Source organism: Canis lupus, chromosome 17, assembly GCF_003254725.2.
Source record: "Canis lupus dingo isolate Sandy chromosome 17, ASM325472v2, whole genome shotgun sequence".
NCBI classification, from domain to species: domain Eukaryota; kingdom Metazoa; phylum Chordata; class Mammalia; order Carnivora; family Canidae; genus Canis; species Canis lupus.
The window spans coordinates 63,187,376-63,194,085 of NC_064259.1; the positions used below are offsets into that span (position 1 = coordinate 63,187,376).

The 6,710-nt window shown below is 45.3% G+C and overlaps 1 long non-coding RNA gene across 1 annotated transcript; it reads left to right on the forward strand.

Annotated features, from left to right (window-relative positions):
* The first annotated feature begins 685 nt into the window (after positions 1–685).
* LOC125752835 (uncharacterized) lies at positions 686–6,350 on the forward strand. The gene is made up of 3 exons (XR_007403273.1): positions 686–827; positions 920–1,085; positions 6,049–6,350. It is a non-coding gene; the product is annotated as an uncharacterized LOC125752835 (long non-coding RNA).
* Positions 6,351–6,710: the final 360 nt, after the last annotated feature.

The following is a 6,710-nucleotide window of genomic DNA, read 5'->3' on the forward strand; positions in this document are numbered from 1 at the left end:
AGAGAATAAAGAGAGGATCCTGTCTTTCTTCTGACCCAGAGGATCAAAATTTGTCATAAATGCTAGTTGGGATTCATAACACGAGGCCACACACACACGTGTGCTTGTTTCTGGGTTAATGCTACAGGTCAGTGCAGCACAACTTTGGAATTGGGATAAATTCAGTGTGAGGAGGCACGAGCACATTTACCACACCTTGGCCATCTGGCTCTGCCCCCATGTCATGGCGCTGTGACTTGGCGCAGTGGCTGGAAAGCGTACTCCCTGACTCTTTTCTAAGCAGTAACTTAATTAAATGTAAGACTGTGAACTAGTCAAATGTAACTAACCCAACTGAAAGCTTTCCCAGTTCAATGCGGCCCGAGCTGGATGCCATGGCCACTCTGGCACCATTGCGGTGAAGGGCTGTGTAATGAAGGGAGGCTGGAATGGAAAGAGATAACGCGTTTGACATTTGAGTTAAAATATATTACTTTAGAAAGTTTCATCAAAACATAAGATCATGTAAATACATTGCCAGGGTCTCTCCTGGAGCCTCTAGGGGTCTAAGAAGTGAAGGGCCTTGATACGTAAGGCTGCATTGTTTTATCATAAAGTTATCCCTGCTTAGATTACTAACTTATTTAGGAAAGTGATGGAAATTGCTAGAAATATTCATCGTTCCCTGCTTACCTGTCAGGGCTGAAGAGAGAAAGTGTTGCACAGTCATGAAGGGTACACATTTTGGAGTTGGTGGTTCTGGGTTCAAGTTCTGATCCTGCAGTTGAGGAGTTCTGTGACCTCGGGCAAACCACCTACACCCCAGCTTTCTCATTTGGAAAAAAGAGGTAAGAGTAGAATTGACATGCTGGATAAATGTGACAAGGCCTGTAAAGCATGGGATAGCCATTGGTCACACTGGCTGGTTTTTATTTTTCAGAAGGAGGAGAGGTACCTTCCAGCTTCTGGGATGGCAGAGTGAGGGTGCATGGGAGAGTTCCCTAAAGGAGGGACATCTGAGTGGAGCCTTAAAGTTCTGGGACCAAAACATTTGAAATGGGGATGCACATTACCCTGGAAACGTGTCCAGTTTGGCTGGAGTACAGGTGAGTTTTACAATGGGGGCTGAGAGGGGCCAGAGATGCTTGACTTTATTTCCCACAGTTTGACACGATCAGATCTATGATTCTGAAACACAACTGCATGCGGAGAATGAGACCTGTGGAAATTGTTGAGACAGTCCAAGCAGGACGTGGAGGACTGAACCGGGTGGTGTTGGAGGTTCCCACGCGCAGATACACAGCTGCATGGACCCATGAACACATCAAGCATAGCAGGCCCTGTGATGATGGCAGGGTGAGCCCAAACATCTCCGAATCATTTATCCTGCTCTCTGCTGGGGCTCAACAAAGAGGAGACCAGACTGGCAGGGCTGTTGCTGGTGCTAGATGGAAGCTGTGCCCTTTCAGGCATGCGCCACACCCTTGCATGACAGAAGCCTGCTCTCTGGGCCTGGAGGGTCACTGCTAGCGCTGGCTGCAGCTGGCTGACTTGTCTTCACATCTGAGTAGGCTCTTTCTGGGAGCTGGTGGGAGCTGCCAGTGAGCGCTGCCTTCCAGCAGGCTGATGGGCAGTGCAATTTATTTTATGCTGAAATGACATCCTGACAACAACACCTCTCGCAGAGGACAATTTGGTCTCTGTAATTGCTAGCCTGGAGGCAGGGAGAGCGGTCCCTCTCACCTCTCAACACCTGCCAGAGGAGCACGGATAGCATCAATAGGTCCTTTTGGAAAAGGAGACTCAGAGCTCCCTCTCCTATCCACCAGCCTGGAGCCTCAACCAGCAATCTTGTGTGGTGGCTCTTCCATACAGGCAAGCAGTCAGGGGCCCAAGCATTAGCCAGCCCGGAAGTGGCATTTTGCCCAAAGGTTTCTACCTCATTTGGATCTAGCACTGTTCTGGAAGTCTTTGCCCATTGATTCAGAAGACTGTTGCAAACCCGATAAATCATTAATGGTCATTCTTACACATCCATTTGCAAGATCCAGAAAATGGAGGCACAGCTTGCTTCAGATCAGGCAAAATGGAATTTATTTATTTATTAATTATTTTTTTATTTATTTGATTTTTATTTTTTTATAATAAATTTATTATTTATTGGTGTTCAATTTACCAACATACAGAATAACACCCAGTGCTCATCCCGTCAAGTGCCCCCCTCAGTGCCCGTCACCCAGTCACCCCCACCCCCTGCCCTCCTGCCCTTCCACCACCCCTAGTTTGTTTCCCAGAGTTAGGAGTCTTTATGTTCTGTCTCCCTTTCTGATATTTCCCACACATTTCTTCTCCCTTCCCTTCTATTCCCTCTCACTATTATTTATATTCCCCAAATGAATGAGACCATATAATGTTTGTCCTTCTCCGATTGACTTACTTCACTCAGCATAATACCTTCGAGTTCCATCCACATTGAAGCAAATGGTGGGTATTTGTCATTTCTAATGGCTGAGGAATATTCCATTGTATACATACACCACATCTTCGTTATCCATTCATCTTTTGATGGGCACCAAGGCTCCTTCCACAGTTTGACTATTGTGGACATTGCTGCTAGAAATATCGGGGTGCAGGTGTCCCGGCATTTCATTGCATCTGTATCTTTGGGGTAAATCCCCAGCAGTGCAATTGCTGGGTCGTAAGGCAGGTCTATTTTTTTAACTCTTTGAGGAACCTCCACACAGTTTTCCAGAGTGGCTGCACCAGTTCACATTCCCACCTGTTGGTGCAGGAGGGTTCCCCTTTCTTCACATCCTCTCCAACATTTGTGGTTTCCTGCCTTGCTAATTTTCCCCATTCTCACTGGTGTGAGGTGGGATCTCATTGTGGTTTGGATTTGTATTTCCCTGATGGCAAGTGATGCAGAGCATTTTCTCATGTGCTTGTTGGCCATGTCTATGTCTTCCTCTGTGAGATTTCTCTTCATGTCTTTTGCCCATTTCATGATTGGATTGTTTGTTTCTTTGCTGTTGAGTTTAATAAGTTCTTTATAGATCTTGGAAACTAACCCTTTATCTGATATGTCATTTGCAAGTATCTTCTCCCATTCTGTAGGTTGTCTTTGAGTTTTGTTGACTGTATCCTTTGCTGTGCAGAAGCTTCTTATCTTGATGAAGTCCCAATAGTTCATTTTTGCTTTTGTTTCTTTTGTCTTCGTGGATGTATCTTGCAAGAAGTTACTGTGGCTGAGTTCAAAAAGGGTGTTGCCTGTGTTCTCCTCTAGGATTTTGATGGAATCTTGTCTCACATTTAGATCTTTCATCCCCAAAATGGAATTTAGATTATAGATTACACTTCTCACAAGAAACCCGCCTCCTCTCATTTGCCTATATTTGTATCTTTATCCCAGTTGCCTGCCACCTAATATAGTTTTTGGCAGATCGGTTAGTATTAATTTGCTGACTGATTGCATTCTGAGATGAATAATAATTTGGACCAGGTAATTTAATTTCTATTATTTTATTATGGGAAGGAGGAGAGAAGGCTAGTATATGTCTTCATTCATCCCACAGATATTTACTGAGTGCTCACCGTGTTCTAGGCACCATACTATGTACAGGACATAGAACAGCAAACAGGCAACAGCTCCTGCCTCAAGGAGCTATGGTTTCATGGAAGATATATAAGTACTTAACACACCACTTTTGGGGAAGTAACTTGTGCTATGGGAACACATTCTGTGAGCACTTAACCCAGACAAAGGGTGCAGGGTGTGGTGGTCAGGGAAGGCTTAGCAGAGATCTTGATGTCTCTCTCACTTGGGACCTGAGGGAAGTGTGGGAGTCAGTCAGTCAGGTGAACAGGTAGTAGAGAGATGCAGATGAGACAAGTCCATGGTCCATGGCACTATGGAGCAGATCCTGGTCTAGAAGAAAAGTTGGCCAAAGAGAAGAGGTAATTGTAATAGTGTGTAAATCTTGGGATTGGGAGAAAGACAGTATTTAAGGAAGCTTTCATCACGTAAGTGTTTCTGGAGCAAACAACTGAACTGACTCCACGTAGCTCAAGATGAAGACCATCATGGTTTCTCACAGAATCAAAGGAAAACCTGTACAACCAGGGTGGTTCCAGGGTGCTCACTAGCAGAGCCTCCTCGATCTTGTTGGCATGACAATGAATGCTACAAGCTCCAAACCCCAGGTCTCCACGTGCTGCTCTTCAACTTCAGGGGAGGGAAACTCTGATTGGCCAGATTGGGTCAGGTGTCTCTACCTTTGGACCAATCAGGCATGGGCAGGGAAGGGGAGGATGGGTAGACATGGTCAATTTTACCTTGACCCTGCGATGCCTACATTCAGTTCTGTTTTTTGTTTTGTTTTGTTTACTGCAAATAGGGATGGAGGACATTTCACTAAGAGAAGGTGCAGCAGCAAAGTAGGAAAGTTAGGAAGGTTTCCTAATGTATCCACTTTACTGGGATGGGAAAGGTCTGGTATTTATTTGCACAGGCCATGGGTTTCTTTTTTTCCACGCCTGCTATCTCCACTCATGAATGGATCTCACACAACCAGCTCTAGGACCTTTAGACTCTGGTATGTCCTTCAGTGTCTCTGACAAATTCGAGGAATCTGGAGTCCCGAGAATTTTCCAAGGCTATGACTTAAGGGCTTGGGGTAGGGCGTTCAGGGACAGAAAGGTATTTTGGAAGTGTGGGGCCGTAGAGAAACTCTGTAGACAACTGGGGAGACGGGTTATAGAGAAATGTGCTTCTTTCCTAAGTCTAATTTGGGTTTATCCAAGTGAATAATTTCTCAGGCAGCCAGGAGGAGCCGCAGGTCCCATGAGACCAGGGCTGCTCAGAATTCAAGCTGTAGTTCTGACAGCTTCAACTTGGAATCAAGCTCAGCATTCCGGCCTATGAGATCCTTCACTTGCTTCACTCTCTCCTCTAGGTCCAGGGCAGGATTCCCAGAGGCTGAGAACATTGCTCTGCTGTGTCTTTGCAGACTCGTGTAAGGGGCAGATGAGTATTTAGCCACTTATACCCTCTTTACCTGCTTACCAGGCAAATTGCTGAATACACCCTGGCCAGGGAGTAAGATGGAGTCAGACTCTGAACAAACATCTTTGCTTGGAGAGGACTCCATCCAGCCCCTTCCTCCTGGTGTCCTGGGCTATGGACCAGTCTCATCTAATCCTCTTCTCACCTCTTCACCTGGCTAACTGCCTTACTTCCCAAGAGCACTTGGCCAGTTGGGTGGGCAATTGTTCTCAGCCTCATAGACAACCGACCTAGAAGGCTTCTCCAATATCTGTTAGTGCATCCTTTAATTTTATAGAAAAGGAAGTTGTGCCCAGAGAGGGGATGAGACTTGCCCAAGGTCAATCAGATATTATGTAACAGAACTGGGGCCAGAACTAAGACCTCTCAAAGCCATTTGAGCTATCACTTATGTTGCTTCTCACACCTCACCCTTCTGAATGTGCTGAGACCCCAGAGCCAGATTTCCCTCTTGCTGTCAATTTCCCTAAGGGTCAGAGTTGTTCTCAAGTCAGCTCCAGGGGTAAGGAATAACTCTTGAACTTACCTCTCTTCTATAAAGCATTTGTCCTTGGATAAGGACATCTTGGGTCCAAGAGTCAGACCCAGGCTTTGGTAAGAAAGGATCACTTGATCCAAGGACATGCATGCTTCTTAGAGATTTACCACCAATTTACAAAGCCCCTAGTTCCAGGCTCTGATTGGCCCTGAGAACAAGTATCCTGTTAGCAGAAGACCCCTCATCATCTCTAAACTACAGGAGAGAGCAAAAGGAACTGAACTGGGTGACAGGGTGGTAGTGGTGGTGGGGGTGGTTAGACCACTTGTCAGCTTGCAGACTTTGTGCTCTGGACAATTTTATATGGACAGGGTGATGACAGCAGTGGTCCAGACCCCTAGAGATCTTCTAGTCATCCAGGGATGTTGTGATATATTCAAGGCCAGAAGTTTTGCCTGCCTATCAGAGCCAACAGCCCTTTCAGATGAGAGAAGATGTGAGCCGATCAACTTTTTCCCTTTTCTTTCAGGTACAGCTTCTTCAGGACTTGAAATGCCAATGTCACAGCTCAAGAAATAATGATTTTATTACTTCTTTGGAGAGTGGTATGATATTTTTCTCTTTTTTTGGTAGAGGGGGAAGGAGGAATGATCAAAAGGAGAGAGAAAAGACTTTTGGAACTATTTTAAAATAAAAATCTTAAAAAAAAAAAAAAAGGGATGCCTGGGTGGCTTAGCGGGTTTAGCACCTGCCTTCAGCCCAGGGCGTGATCTTGGAGTCCTAGAATCGAGTCCCATGTTGGGAGCCTGCTTCTCCCTCTGCCTGTGTCTCTGCGCCTCTCTCTCTCTCTCTCTCTCTGTGTTTCTTATGAATAAATAAATGAAAACCTTAAAAAAAAAAAGAAACTATTTTAGTTGGTGCATTTTGTGTGTGTGTGCATGCATGTGTCTGTGTGTGGCCATGTGTGTGTGCTTACTCGAAGGCAGCTCAGGATGAACAGCAACCTTCAATATCCAGAGCTATACCTTGTTTAATCTTCACTGGTAGATTCTGGGTATTTGGTAAATATAGAGCATCTCTCAGGCATGGTGTTAAGCCCCACTTGAGGGCCAAACTGGGTATCTCTTTACTGTAGTAACAAATATGACAATGATTTACTAGAGGGAAAAATGACAAAATCCAATCCTTCCT